Source organism: Ptychodera flava, chromosome 19 (assembly GCF_041260155.1).
Source record: "Ptychodera flava strain L36383 chromosome 19, AS_Pfla_20210202, whole genome shotgun sequence".
In the NCBI taxonomy this organism is placed as follows: domain Eukaryota; kingdom Metazoa; phylum Hemichordata; class Enteropneusta; family Ptychoderidae; genus Ptychodera; species Ptychodera flava.
Window position 1 is genome coordinate 6021232 of NC_091946.1, and position 16148 is coordinate 6037379.

At 37.1% G+C, this 16148-nt stretch overlaps 1 pseudogene; it reads left to right on the top strand.

Annotated features, from left to right (window-relative positions):
* LOC139118810 (heat shock cognate 71 kDa protein-like) overlaps positions 1–16148 on the top strand; it is a 113355-nt pseudogene that overhangs the window by 95319 nt on the left and 1888 nt on the right.

The window sequence follows — 16148 nt, forward strand, 5'->3', positions numbered from 1 at the left end:
CTCATGTTAAACCAAGTCGTGATAATCTCTTTACGCGAAAAAAGTGTAATGGAATCACAACGCGTATCAGGACAATAGAAAACCATTGCATTTCCCGACCGTTTTGTGGAGGAACCATGATGAATCGAAGTTCTTGATTGTTCTTATATTCTCTTATAGCCAAATGAGCATATATTCTAGGAGAGCAGACCTGCAGTCAGACGTTGGGATCGTATCTGCTGCGTGTTACTTCAAGACTTTGGAAATTTTAAGAAATATAAATTTTAAGACTCACTGGGCAAAATGCTTGATATACAACAATATACTGATTTTGTATATGAGTAAAATACGTTAGTGTACACGTACGTATACAGCTAAAATGAAAAACTGCAGTGTACACTTGGCATGCAAAGATCTGCGTAATGTATACTCTTGATCAGCAAAGACATACGCTATATTGAAATGTTCCATATACAAAGATATACACTGCTTGTGCAATTAGTATTGTGTTCCATATACGTAAATATACGTAAATATACAGACCGCATATCAAGCATTTTGTCTAGTGACTTTTCAAGACCCAACGTTGGATTTATTCTGTGGACTTAATGCAATTCAAGCCTGCAATCCAGCTAAGGACTAAATTGGTCTGCTTCACTGTCTGACTTTTGAGCTTTGTCGTCCCAGCTATATCTACTTCTTACATTAAGTACTTAACAAAGTAAATCATGGTCAGTCAAAAACAAGTGAATTTGAGTGAAATTATGATGCTTACGTAAAGGTTCTACCATGTGCACTGCGCAGCGCGGGTTAAAATTTCCTTTTTGTGCGCATAGCGGACGCACTGAACGTATTCCCAGTCTGCTCGCGATCGCTCAGTGCAGTGCACGAAAAGCATCACAAACACATAAATTTCGACTTTTCTAATGTAAAATTGAACTAAAACGGCGTATAATTATAAGGTTATTCACATAATATTCCCAATCTCCCAATATTTATTATACACTTTATACAGGGATTTATGTCCTCGTTCATCGTACGCTACGGTTTTGTCCTCGACTCTACGCATCTCAGACAATACTTCTGCTTCAAGGTGTACTCGGACATAAATCCTGGTATTTAATGAATTACCTTATATTACTTATGATATTACTGTAGCATGTTTTCCATGCTACAGTTATATCATGGATATGACGGATTATTTCTTGCGGTCTTTGTTTTCATCTTCCATACTACATACGTACAGTATCTAAATTCGGGTAACAGCCCTTCAATATCAAAACAGGGCATGACCCCATGACTAGAGTCGTAAAATTACATAACTGAAGTATATTACAAGACGTTTTTTGCAATGCAAAGCTAGCAATGCGTTGAAGTCACGCAGTCGCAATGCTATTTCATGTGATTCTGAAGTGCAGGATGGCGAGGTAGAATGGTAACGTCAGGGAATGGCGTTCGGCTTCAGTCTTATATTACCAACCGTTTTGTTTTGACTATAAACTGACTGAATGCTTCATTGTTCAAAGTTGTGTAAGTTAACACACTTGACACAGGTATGGAACGCCTAGCTGTCATAAATGCATTTTAAGCATATTATCTTTTCCAATTTCAGAACATGATTCGCATTTTCATAATATGCTAGGCATTACTCCCACGTCACTATGCATTGAGATGAACATTTTGACATTTACAATAACATTATTGGCATTCAATAAATCATGTTAGGCATTTGCAATACGTTTGTACGCATCCAGTTAATCATGCTAGGCATTACTCTTACGGCATTAAGCATTGGGATGGTCATGTAAGGCATTTGCAATGACATTATTCGCATTCAGTTAATCATGTTAAGCATTTGCAAAAACATCATTCGCATGTAGTTGATTCTGTTTGGCATTTTAAGCAACATCAGTTGCATTTAGTTAATCATGATAGGCATTCACAATATTGTAGGCATTCAGTTATTTACATTGGCATTTTCATAAATGTTACAGAAAATTTAGTTGACTGTTAAATCAATTCAGTTTGTTATTTTAGGCATTTCAAACACTGATATAACCTTTTTTTAAAGATTGTTAGCATTTTTATGAATATTATATCCTTGTGACTGATTTTTTAGGCATTTATTTGGTCATTTTACGAATATTTAACAATTTAATAGGCTTTTAATTAATTATTTTACCACTTTACAAACGTTGGAGTCATGTAAGTAATGATTTTAAGAATCAGCGAGATTTTAAGGCGTTTCATCTATTATGACAGGTATTTGGAATAATGTAAAAGTTACTATAGACACTTCGCCATCTATCTTAGGCATTAGCAATACAGGCCTTGGCAATAGCTTTGCATACAAGTATGACATCATGGTTGGTACTTTTAACATTCCGTTGAAGTATCTTTTTTTAAGGAGGGATGACCTCTAACCTCAAATGATTCTATTTTTCCGAGTGACCTCTGAACCCAAATGAGTCATTCGCGAAAAATGATCAGATCAACTAACAAAAACGTATGAAATATCTTCTTTTAGGCTTTCACATGGTTGACACTTTATTTTGTGACAGGAATCACCACATGTAAGTCACATGAAAAGATATAAATGATTTTCCAATAATGCATTGCTTTCACAGCAAGTGTAAGCTCACTGTACTGACCTAGAACTGAACGAAACGTGGGGATAAAAACAGAGTAAAGGTTGTCAAAGACACATCTGACTACGCCCACGTCTCGCCATGGCTTATTTTAAAATTAACGATTCGTTTGTTAATTTTCACACTAACAGCCAAAACATTTCAGACACCAAACACACCAAAGCACATACAAGACGAGATGAGCGATGTGTGAAGCCACTTTCCCTTTATTACACGACGGATACGATTTACACTAGCTCCACTAGTGAAATTCAAAGCAATCATTGATGTTCCGGCGGTGGCGTCACCTTCACTTTCCTGTGTTTCTGCTTGAATATACGCCTGGCATAACTGTTTAAGACGTAGCTGGAGACCCATTGTGCCAACTACAACTCCCAGTCGCATGAGTTGGCCCTCACTCATAGATGAAACAAGCGTTGGGTCGATTCGCTCAGCTTCAAAATTCGAAGCCAAAGTACTGAGAGACATTTGATCGAGGATTCGTTTCATGGCCATGGCGAAAAGTTCGAGCTCAATGCGTACAATATCACGGGAATGCCCGTTGGAGACGATAGCAGTAAAAGTGGGTTAAAAGTGCGCGGAATTCGCGGCGCGGGAGCGCTCCGTTGATTCGGACCTATTGCGCAGACTCGGAGTTGAGAACAGCGCTCTCACAAATGGGCTCTACAATGATGAAAATGCCTAAGACGATGAGCTGAATGAGCCTACTATTGACATGGTAATGAGTTGGTCAATCTAAAATAACAGAACAGCGCCCGCACAGTACGTTTCAGGGTAATGTGAATGACGAATACTGCAATGTCAGTGGATTTAACGATAAAACCAATGTAAAATAAATGATGCTAAATGCTTTCGTGTGAAGATATTGAGCAAATAAGCCGTATTTAAGTGCCAAGACAAAACACAAAATTCGCAACTGTTGGAAAATAACCATAATACTATTTGAATTAACTAGCTTATATCAGTTTCGTAAAGACTGATAAATGCCATGAAACAATTAACTAAAATAAGTGACATGATTTATAGAATGAGGAACCCATTATAAACAATCACTGAAATCATATAACAAGTGCCTGCAAAATAACAAGCACAAAGTCACTAAAAAAACACCAGATTAGTAAATATGAAGAGAATTAAATGACGTCATGTTTGTCTAAATTGATATAATACATGCTTAGAATACTACACAACACTTAAGCCAAATGTGAGTAAAGATTTGCATATAGAGATGAATGCCTATGACGATGCCTTTAGTGCCTTGATATGTAATGAATTGACTTAAGTGTAATTGGAAATGCAACACATAATCCGCTAAATATCACAGTAAAGTTGCAAACACCTTAAATATTTCATTAAATGCCTATAACAGTATTTCATATGCCGAAAGTGAACAATCGAGTGCCTTCAACAATCACCTTAATTGTCTATAACATTGTCTGAAATGCCTAACACGATCATTTAAATGTCAGTAATGTTATTGCGAATGCCTAAAATGATATTTCAATGCCTATAACATTGTTTGAAAATGCCTTACACGATCAGTTGAATGTCAGTTATGTTATTGCAAATGCCTAAAATGATAGTTTCAATGCCTATAACATTGTTTGAAATACCGTACACGATCAGTTGAATGTCAGTAATGTTATTGCAAATGCCTATTAAAAATGATAATCTCAATGCAGAGTGACGTGAGAGTAATGCCTAACATGTTCTAAAAATGCGAAAAAGTTCTGAAAATGGGAAAGAGAATATGTTTAAAATGCATTTATGATAGCTACGCGTTCCATACACAGGCAATCAAAGCCACTGTGCTCTGAAAGTGCTTCTTGTCTGCTTTTTAACATTTTATATAACCGTGGCGAATTTCAAATGGCCTTTCATAACAGAGAAGAATAGGTTTTGACCAGTACATGCATTCTGGGATCGCTTATACAAGTGCATACTGTTAGTTACAAACTAACCATTTTGCAACTTCTTTTTGCCATCCAGCATCGAAATTGATCTACTATTTGAAAGCATTGATTTCTGCACCTTAATCACTCGTGCCCGCTTTGAGGAACTAAACGCAGACCTGTTCCGTAGAACACTCCTACCAGTCGAGAAAGCTCTAAAAGATTCAAAGCTGGACAAGTCAAACATCCATGATATAGTACTTGTTGGTGGGTCTACTCGTATCCCAAAAATTCAGAAGATCTTGCGAGAGTTCTTCAACGGCAAGGACTTGAATAACAGCATTAACCCTGACGAAGCTGTGGCATATGGTGCAGGTACGTAAACGTTAATGGAAAAAGTCCAGAGAATTGAGATATATGAAAAGTTGTGATTTGTGTTCAGTTTTCTCTGCTCTGAAAAAAAAACAATTATGTTAAGGGCTGGCGTCAATTCCTCTAACATCAATAACTCTTTCACCAGATACAAAATCATCTTTGTTCAACTAAAAGGTCAATTTTTATAGGCGCATCGTAAATATACGGCAAGAAGTTAAATTTGGTCAATATTTTTACAGGTGTCCAGGCTGCAATTCTCTTGGAGACAAATCTGAAGAAGTCTTAGAGCAGCTCCTTCTTCTTGATGTGGCTCCTCTTTCCCTTGGCGTTGAGACTGTTGGTGGTGTCATGACAGTCTTGATTAAACGTAACACCACTATCCCGACAAAACAGACAATGGTATTTCAACCAACCATGACTACCAACGATGCGTGCTCATCCAGGTCTTTGAAGGAGAACGTGCAATGACAAAAGACAATATAAGCATCTTACCTTCACAACTTGTCTTAGTGGTTGTATAAATTTACAGTGGAGGTGACTGGAAATCGGACACCTAATCAGCATATTTCCCCGCTATATAGTGAGCAATACAGTAAACTTACTTGCTAATTTGTAGGCAACTTTGTTGACTTGATAGCAGTTTTGACTTTTTATTCCAGTAGGCACTTTGTGTACGGAAGGTGTGGGAATGTAGTAATATAACAAATCTTGGTGTTAGTAAAAGTATAGGGGTTGCTGTTTGTTACAAAAGAGGATTCAGCATTATTTTGATAAAGATAGCCATAATACCTTTAATAATATAACAGACTGTACTGCTAAATAAAGGTAATTGCTCAAGCTGCAATTGCCATCTTATTCATTAAGAGTGCTGCGCGTGTATGATGAATCATCACATCTTCACCCTTTTAATATATATTTTTTTTTGGGGGGGGGGGGGGCATTGTTTCCGTTACATAAGTCGTTAAATGGCAATTTATGGCCTACAAATGAAGAGCCGAGGGTCCACTTTGGTATAACAATGTGTCCTTAATCAGTGCATTTTGGAACACAATGTTGTTATTTTTTAGAATAATTGATGATTGCATGTCATAGGATTATTTTCGGATTTATTTTGAAAAGATAACGTGCAGCAAGGGCCGATAATCTTATAAATTAATGAAACTTTAAAGCTCCTAATTTTATCATATCCCCACCCCCTAGTTTGAAAAGTCACAAGACAATCCGTCATGAAATCAAAGGATGCTTTGTTAAAAGCTCATATAAACAATTATCAAGAAAATGGTTTTACGCCTAAAAAAATCCTATAATTTCGGGTAACGTAGGATGAATGGAATTCTTGCTAAACTGATGTCTTGTTTACATGTTATTATAGAATTGATGTTCACTTTCATAAAATTGCTTTTGCCCTTGTATCAACTCACTTGTAAACCTCTACTTTTTTTCGAAAAGAATATTTTGGGACAATTTGAACTGACTGGTATCCGCCCAGCACGCCGTGGTGAACCGGAGATCGAAGTTACGTTTGACATAGACGCCAACAGTATCCTGTGTGTGTCTGCCTTGGACATGGACACTTGTAACATTGAGGACATAACCATCTCACCTGACAAAGGTGAGTATTCATGAGGGAAGACACTTTTTACCGCACTTCTTGGAACAAAGTGTGTGCCAATCGCCTCCGAGGTTGCCATAATTAGATTTTGTAGGAAAAACAAACCCAGCTGAAGCTGAAGAAAAGTGTGAGGTTTCTCTATGTCTTGGCAAACAAGATAGTGTTGTGGAATTTCCCAGCCCAACGGCCAACAAATCCGGTTTCCCAGTATACCTCTTCAAGTTTCGTAATGAACCACCTTAGGTTTAGAACGTGGAGTTTCCTGGATCCTGTACACCACATCTGATATCCGGCTTACACCCAGATATGGGCCCTCAAACATAATTTGCAATTTAGGGGCTTATCCTTTTCACTGCCGCTCATCCCTAAGCCATACAAAGTCACCCACTGTCAAACCTTTCTTGGCGACATACGATTATAACTCAACTCCTGTCGCCTCTCCGTGACTTACAGCTGTTCACGGGCATGCTCATGTGTCTCTTGCAACCTATCTCATAGACTGATTACAAAATCCGTGGAAACACACATTCCACGTCATGGGGAAAACTCAGCCGCTAATGTTCCTTCAAGGGGGAGTAAGTCTCCATCCCTAGCATCAGCATATTTGGCGTCTTCCCCATTGATGGATGAGGAGTACACCTATAAGATGCAGTGGCCAGACTCAAATTTTCATCTAAATCAGATTGACCCTCCTTGTTGTCCATATAAGCCTGTATGTACATAAACAAGGAATGATTAAAATGTTCAATCTGTCCGCCACTCTGGAGTGACTGGGTGTGGTGTAAGTCTTATGCCTTCCCAACAAGACACACACTTCCTTAAACACGTTCGATATAATATGTCATCCCAAATCACTGTGACTCTCAAAGGGTGAACCAAAACAACTTATGAAATCATCCACCAAAACCTTGGCAACGGTAGAGGCCTCCTCATTAGGCACTGCATATGCCTCCACCCGTTTGGTGAAATAATCTTCTACCACTACAATCTTACGATTTCCAATCTTGGTTCCACCACAGCCAGTGCTATACGTTCCAACCGAGCCCCGACAGTGTAAATCTGCAAGGATGCACGCTTACTGACCCGAGGAGGCTCAATGTCTTATATAAGCACGCACATCAACGCTCATACCGAACCAGTATCACTCTAACCTGACTTTTGCTAAAGTCCGAGTCATACCAGAATGATCCCCTTGCTTTGAATCATGAATCTCTGCTGCAACGGTGTAACCTAAACCTTTGGCAATAGCATTTGCCATCGTACAGCCTTTCCGTCAGTAGCACTATGTGAAAAAGCCTGCATCCATCAAGCATTGTTGTGGATTCCTCCGTGGATTCAATCAGAATCCAAGGGAAACCAGCGATATCCATTTTGGGTACTCAAGGAATCCTAAGTATTCAATTATGGATGCTTCCCTATAAGGAACACTTTAAGCATCCACAGCAGAATCCATTACAGCATTTTAATGGATTCGATAAGACAGTCTCCTGAATAATCCTGTGCAGATTACAATGGATTCTGCGTAAAATTAGTGTCATGGGAATCCACCCTTAAATTTTCCCATAGTTCCTTGCGTGAAATCGCATAAAATATCACTGCTCTGCTGTCATTGCTTTAATTTTTTAAGTTCTCAAGATTGGTATTTACTTAAAACAGTAACCTGTACCTTTTGCACATTTTGTAGTGTTTCATCATTTTATTTTCATAATTGTACACCAAAATAACCTTGTACTCTGCTTCTTAACATGGTCTCTGTATCCTTTATGTCGTTTTTGACAGATCCATTTCAAAATGCCTTACTTCAGTGCAATTATCAACAATTACACTGATAAGGATGCATGGACATGCTTAGAAAATAGATATGGGGCAGTTAGTTCTATTATGGGAGACCAATAGGACCAAGTTGATACATAATGTACAGCACGGATATTTAGATCTTTTCTGCATTCTTCCATTTGTGTTTACAGAATTATGCGCAGGCATATTGCCATAGGATGGTATGCACAATATCTACTGTTATGTGCAGAGAAAACGAACGAAAGGGTGAACTCAGCAGTTTCCGTTTAAACAAACTTTATTACAAAAATAAAACTAATTGCTAAGTCAGGGATAAAATACAAGCTTTAAAGTGTACAGACTACTTATCTCAGCTGGGACGGCAAAGCTCCAGTCTCAGAGTTGTAACAGTCTGTCGGATGAATGAACAGTCCTTTGGCTTGCAGGCTTGAAGTTGCACAAAGTCTACAGTATAAATCCAGCGTTGGCAGTGAAGGTCTTGAAAAGTCTTGAGAATGACTACTGCTGGAGTTTCCAAACACTTGTAGTAACACACAAGAGACACGATCCCAAAAGTCTGACTGGAAGCTTTGCACGTCCATTTTTATACACATGTGCTTACATAAGAGCAAATAAGAACAGTCTAGAACTTTTATTGACATGCTAATTACTGTTCTAAAATTATCTCTCTTACACAGCTAACTATATTTCTAGAACATTCCAAACATGACTAATTGAATTCAAGGTTGTGAGGTCATTAAGGGCAGTGACCTTGAGAATGCTCTAGACTAATTGAACTTAGGTCATGATGAGTGTGTGAAAATGACCTACATAACACTACCATTATTGATTAGAATATATTACCGGTATTCTCATGATATATTAATATTCTTTCATTTTACTCATACTCACATGTTACACTACACACATCAACAATTTAAGTTCCTACAACTGTTATGCAATTAAAAAAATAATATTCACTGAACAATACTGTTCCTGTGAAATATTTACAATAATTGACACATATGTTAAACAAAAGTTGTGGTTTTTGAAAAAAAAATCGCAAACAACAATATAACCAGACTATTTGACACCAATATTTCAAGTCATTCATTGAACGTCTGTACAATTGTAGCAGCGAATTCAAAAAAACTTGGCAAAAGACAATGGTGAAAATTTTGCCAAAATACAATTATGCAAACTTCACCAAAATTTAAACGATCTTACTGAGCTGTACCCTAAAAACATCCACACCAACTTTCAAATCAATTGAAGTTGTGGTCTCAGAGAAGATTTTTTGACCAAGAATAGAACAAGCGACCTTGCGGCCGATATAGCTCCACTGTGTTTATGTCGAGAATAACTATTTTTGACACGTGTTGATGAAGAAGGTGGAAATCTTTGATAGCTCAATGCAATGGCCAGAAAAAAGTGGCTGAAATAAGCTGCAAAAATACACAATTGAATATATCACATCGGATCATCCTAAGAACATGTCAACCAAAGCTATCTGATAAGTAGTTTTGTGAGAATAAAATTTTCTGACCAAAAATGGCAACAATTGTCCCCCCAAAATACAAATTGCAGATTTCATCATAATTTCAAAAGATCAAATTAAGTTCATCTATAGAAACCTGTATACCAAAGTTCAAAGCTATCAGATGAGTAGTTTTGGAAATACGCATTGTTTGACAAAAAAGCAAAAATTGCCCCCAAAATACAAAATTACAGATTTCATCAGAAATTCAATATATATTACTTAGCTCATCTGTAGAACCCGTCTACCAAATTTCAAAGCTATCAGACAGTACTTTTTGAGAAACACATTTTTGACCAAAAATGGAAAAAATTGCCCCGAAAATACAAAATTGCAGATTTCATCATAATTCAAATAAATATCATTAAGTTTATCTGTAGGAACCTGTATACCAAATTTCAAAGACCATCAGATGAGTAGTTTTGGAAATACGTATATTTTGACCAAAATGGCAAAAATTGCCCTTAAAACACTAAATTACAGATATGATCAGAAATTCAATATATTTTACTTTGTTCATCTATGGAAACCTGTATACCAAATTTCAAAAATATCAGACCAGTACTTTTTGAGAAATACATTTTTTGACCAAAAATGGCATGTTAGTGTTGTCATTTGTCTGTATAACGGCTAATGACCCACCATCCTCATCCTCAGGCTCTGGTCTGATTGAGGCCACGACCTCAATGCAAGGTAGCCTCAATATGCATTTCCTTTGATGCAAGTGTTTTTTCGCATTGTACGCAGTTCTTTCTCCATCCCATGGCAAGTGTCTCCGAATAAAGGCACCGCCCTTGCAACTTCTGTCATGCTCGCTGTCCTCAGAAGAAACACACACAACTACCAAATGTCTTTAGCTTCATGCTTGTCCTTGGATAGTCTCGTTTACGTCGTTCAGTTTCTGTAAATAATTATAAATAGAATAAATCATCAGAATTGTACATTATCCATTTAGTCTGTTTTTGTTTAAATCTGTGTATTTATAGACCTTTGATAATTCATTTGAAAATACTTCATTAGACTAGAATGGTTAAAAGTTGATATGTATGCAAGAAATTCGATTTCTGAATCTCACTGAAATGTTGATTCACTATACATTGGAGTCTATGGGAAAACTATGAATAATTTTTTTACAATGCTCAACAAACACATTCTGTGCTTTCTGAGGTATTTAACAATTGATACAAATGTACTTGATTCTAATAGGGTGTTTGAAGGTTCAGATTTGGACAACAGTATTGATATTGGAATTTCAACTTCACTTTTCATGATACTAGTGGTCAACAGGTCACTGTTGAATATTTTCCCTTGCAAAACTTGCTATATCTCTAATATGTAAGCAATAGAAATTGTTCATTGTCCTCAATGAGCTTGATTTACAATAAGACAAGCCTCAGAGTTGCCAAGGCAAGATATTTACGTGACAGATAATTATACTTTTGTTCAGATTTGCATTTAAATTACTACCGAGAGTGAAATAATGCAGCAAATCACTTTATCTCCCAAAAATTTTTTGAACACTTAAACTACGTTTTTAACAGGACAAATACTTAAAAAATTAAGTGACTTCAATGGTGTTGGAAAAATACATGACCCCTTTCCATTTTTCAAATTTAAAGTGAACCCCAACCCGTTCAAATTGTGCTGGCTGTACTAACTGAATGCTCCCTTGATGAATAAAATGGTCATCTATGTACTGTTGCACATCAAACTGACAAGTTTATGCCATAATATACAAATATGAAGACAAAAGAGTTTTTTCACTGATTTATTGCCTATTTCATTGACTTAATATTCCTGTTTTTGTCAGGAGAGACTAACATCAATGTATCTCCAAGACACATGGTGTATGGTCGTGCTTCCACTATTAATTTTGCAAAACATATCATCAATGGATGCCTCAGCAAATGGACCAAGTCTTTGTATGTTGGTCGATAACTAATACAGTAAGACATATACGTTAGAATATTAAATCTGTCAAATTAGGATGGAATATTAAGGTAGAAATATTTTTGTACCATGAAGCTTTGACCTACAGTGCCTTGTAACATTTACTTATATTGAACTGAAAAGAGGACATGTCATGCTGGGGAATCACCAAATCAAAGATTTAACTGACTGCGTATGGGTGCCAGTATGGATTAAGGGCAAGGGGACTCGGAGCCTACAAATACCCCCTATCTGCCTGGGCATTCATAATCCAACATGAGTGGCACATGGTAACAGCATCAACGAATGCTCCCGAAAATCTGGAGTTTTCAACAACCAAAGTGTATATTAAAGCACTGTTCCAACATATTACTTTTGTGAATACTTGTGGCATCACCTTGTTGGTGAAATTCTCTCATTATTTCCATTTTAAGTTGATTTTTGATGCCAAAACTGCTGCAATGCTGTGGACGTGTTCAAAGCATCCAAAGACCAATACGTGAAAGCTTTCAAACAGCTGCCAATCATGAGGGGATGCACGATTAAACATTTGTTGTGTCAATCAGATCGATACGATGTTAACAATGAATAAACATTCGTACAACTGAGCCTTTTGTACCGTCCAGAAATTTCAGAGCTACAACTGTTTTACCCTGACATATAATACAGCGACCTTGCACACTAATGATCATTCCACTGCTTCTGTTTGGTTTTTGTTGGTTTTTAATTCGCTCCGTGGCCCCAGTAGATATTTTTCAATGTGATAAACAGTTTGAATTTTTTTCAAGGTAAATTTAGTATATTATCTTGGCCAGTTTGATAGAGCAGACGTCGAGCCCGGCACTTTTGACTGAGATCGGGCTTGGGGTCATTTAGTCCTGAAACCTGAAGAGTTCTGTATGATCATCGTTCAGCATTTCGGTGATTTTTGTTTGGTCAAAGTAATCAGTAACAATGTACGCAAGATTCTTCATGTTGTTTTTGTCACCATCATACGCGTATACGAACGGTTTTCGATTAAAAACGGTAAAATGTCAAGTGCTCGTAAATGCATGCACAGATTATTCAGTGGCTGCTTACGCAGCGGTCGTCGATTCGACAAGGATTTGCCACCACTTAACGACTGTAAATTCACCGCGTCAACAGTCCATAAAAAATTTCGTGCTGAATCGTGTAAGATAACAATTGGCTTGCAGTAGGAAAGGTCAGTCCACCATCCGTAAAAGTTGTTGATCTGAAAAACCTTCACTGTGCACCAACTACATGAGTGGCTGTTATAGTTGTACACGTAGTTCCATGGGCTTTCCATTGTCCTTTGTTACGAGCTATGTTTAAAGTGCGTCAAGGTACGAATATTTTCATGTTGAAGTATCGGGTACGTTGATTTTGTTCAAAACCACTTCCTGTTTGTTCATTGTGTTTTTTTGTGTCCCTAACGTTGACTGGCTCTATGTGCGTACAAAATAGCAGTCGAGATTAAGATTTCCTGGATAAATAGATACACTCATGGTTTACTCCGCCTCTGATGCAAAGATACACACTGTTTTACATGTGCCACTCCTAGGCCCTGGGATCAAATTCCATACCTTTAAGAGTTAATCTGTTGGTGCTTGATCTAGATGTCATCGCCGATGACATAGTCCCCACTGGATTATAGTTTAAGTTTAAGTTTATAGGAAAATAGTTTCATACTATTTTAGTAAAAGATAAAATTATGGTTTTTGAGCATGTCATGAAATCTGGAACATGTTATCAGAACAGAAGCTTGTTCCATCACAATTTGCAACAAACTCTCCAACGACAGTTTGTCTTGTGATATTGTTTAGATGTTTTGTTTCCCGTACAAAGTTCATAAAGTACACTTCATGGATTCCTTCAATAATATTTTGGCAAGTGTTGGGAGACAGTGTTAAAAAGAACATTTCTTAGGTTTGACTATGCAATTATTGTATGTCATGTACATTCGTGCTTGGAACTCATGTAAGACCCCCCTTAAGTTGTTTCAACACTCTGCTTCTCTATGAAAAATTGCAGGGTTTACACATTTCTTGTGATTTCAAAATTTGACGTGGGCTAAGCTGCATCACTATCAATACATCTGTATCTTCACTTCAAAAGAAGATTATAAAGGCAGATTGCTTATGGCTGTTAGGTGCTCTGCAAATGTAACCAAACATCAAAGGTCAACTTAGTAAAATTGTCTTACTTTGTGTTGTAATGGTTCTGCTTAACCATGTTCATGTACCATAATTCACCAACACTGGTGCTTTGGTTAGCATGTCCTTCAAAGTTCACAACTTTAAACAAAACACTTATCAGTGCAGAATTTGTACATACATACATGTATGAAGTACATACCTCTCATATTTCTCCCAGTTGTTGGCATGCCATTTCATGTGACTCTGTCATTCCTTGGGGCACTACACTTTTCCTATTTGTTCAACGTCTAATAAATATCTCCACGGCACCTGCAACTTGCAAGGAAATAAATTAAAAGAGTTAAAAATCCTACTGTGAAAAATTAAATTATCTTAAACACAGATGATAAATCATCATATTTCACATGACAATAATGACGATGAATCACCATATTAATCTGACAGTCCATCAACACATATTTGAATCAGAAATATATCAAGCATTTTCATGGCCTGAAAAGGCTCAACATCATTGGATTCACACTGCACTATGCATTCCTGCAGTATCTCAGAGCTGGTAGACTGTCAGACCATTGATGAAAAATTGACTCTTTTTACATCCATGGTCATATCAATATCCAAAATGTGCATGTTGAAAGTAACACCACATTTCATTTTCAGCAGACACAGAAAAAACTTTATCTTTCTTTCATGAATTTGACTTTGTTTGTGTACCGTCTATTTACTGTCTGTTCTGTGCTGTTTTGTGTCTATGTTTACAACTATTGTCTTACAAATTTTGACCTAGTGTTATTGGATTATGGATTGGTATGATTGCGATTATTTTAGAAAGTTAAAAATGAAATGATGCAAAAGAAAATGACATGTCATGTTTAGGTAAGATTAAAATAAATCTCACTAGCTGTATCTTCTAGCATTGTTTTTATGATTTTAACGTCAAACCAAAATAAGTTTGTGAGAATGTCCTAATTTTGGTGATGTATACACTTATTATTAACAACACACTGGGACTCTACATGCAATTTTGGACAAGATAAAGATTGCACTGTGATTAAATATTTGCCAAAACTTAAATCTCATCACAGTGCATACAAACAAAAACCCTGGATACTGTGCATATCTGAACTGAAATCTTCACACAAACTGCACGAAGCAGTCTAATGTAATGCACAGAGCATTGTGCAATTAATGCGATAAAATGTTGAATAGCCCTATTAAATGTAGTTCATGCATTCCCGCAGTGAAGTTGGGCTAACCTCAGTCATAGTGTAAATGTTAAACAATTTCAATACCCAACACTGTAGCTAACAGAGGTGGAGGTCTGAAGTTTAGTGAAAAGAGATAATTATTGCGAATGCGATAAAATGTTGAAAAACCCTTACATCACCATTTGATGTGCCACTCAGGGCGCAACATTCTCTGAATTGTTTGGTCACACAGAGTTCATGCTAATGAATTTAGTTCATGCATTCCCGCAGTGAAGTTGGGCTAACCTCAGTCATAGTGTAAATGTTAAACAATTTCAATACCCACAGTGTAGCTAACAGAGGTGGAGGTCTGAAGTTTAGTGAAAAGAGATAATTATGTAAACTAAGATTTCTGCTAAAATATCAAGCGACCAGGATGACATTTGACCCAGCCAATATGGCTATAGGTCTGATTTTTACTGGACGGCCATCATGGGAGGAAAGTGTACAGCAAAAATATCAAGTAATCAGGATGACCTCTGACCTGAAGTAACTTATTTTCCAGTATTAGTGCAATAGCCTTCGTATTTCACGGGATGAGGCGTCACATTATGAATTACTAATGATCTGTGAAATAAAATAGTATTGATGTTGACTATAGCACGTACAGGGACAGCATAACGATTGGGGAGAGTCACTTTCTCAGCATCGTTTTGGAAAATTCGCCCTCCCTCCCTATAATTTTTTCCAGTCCCTTACCGGCCAGCACAGGTTGAATTCGTGAACACGCATATCACAGGTCACCACTTTATGCACATACAAGGCCTCATTAAATGTGATTTAACAGTGAAGATGAATCGATAAAGTCGATTAGAGTGAAAATGCACCTATTTCTATAAGCTTAAAATGCTAGTCATGCAACCTGAACTTTGGCTCGCGGCACGTGAAATAGGCTTATCCATGGTCTTACAGGTAACTGTCTTGTGCTGCTGTGTATGAGTAATTTTCTATGTTTGCAAAGTGGGGACACTCTCGGAGAAATCCTACCGGTGCG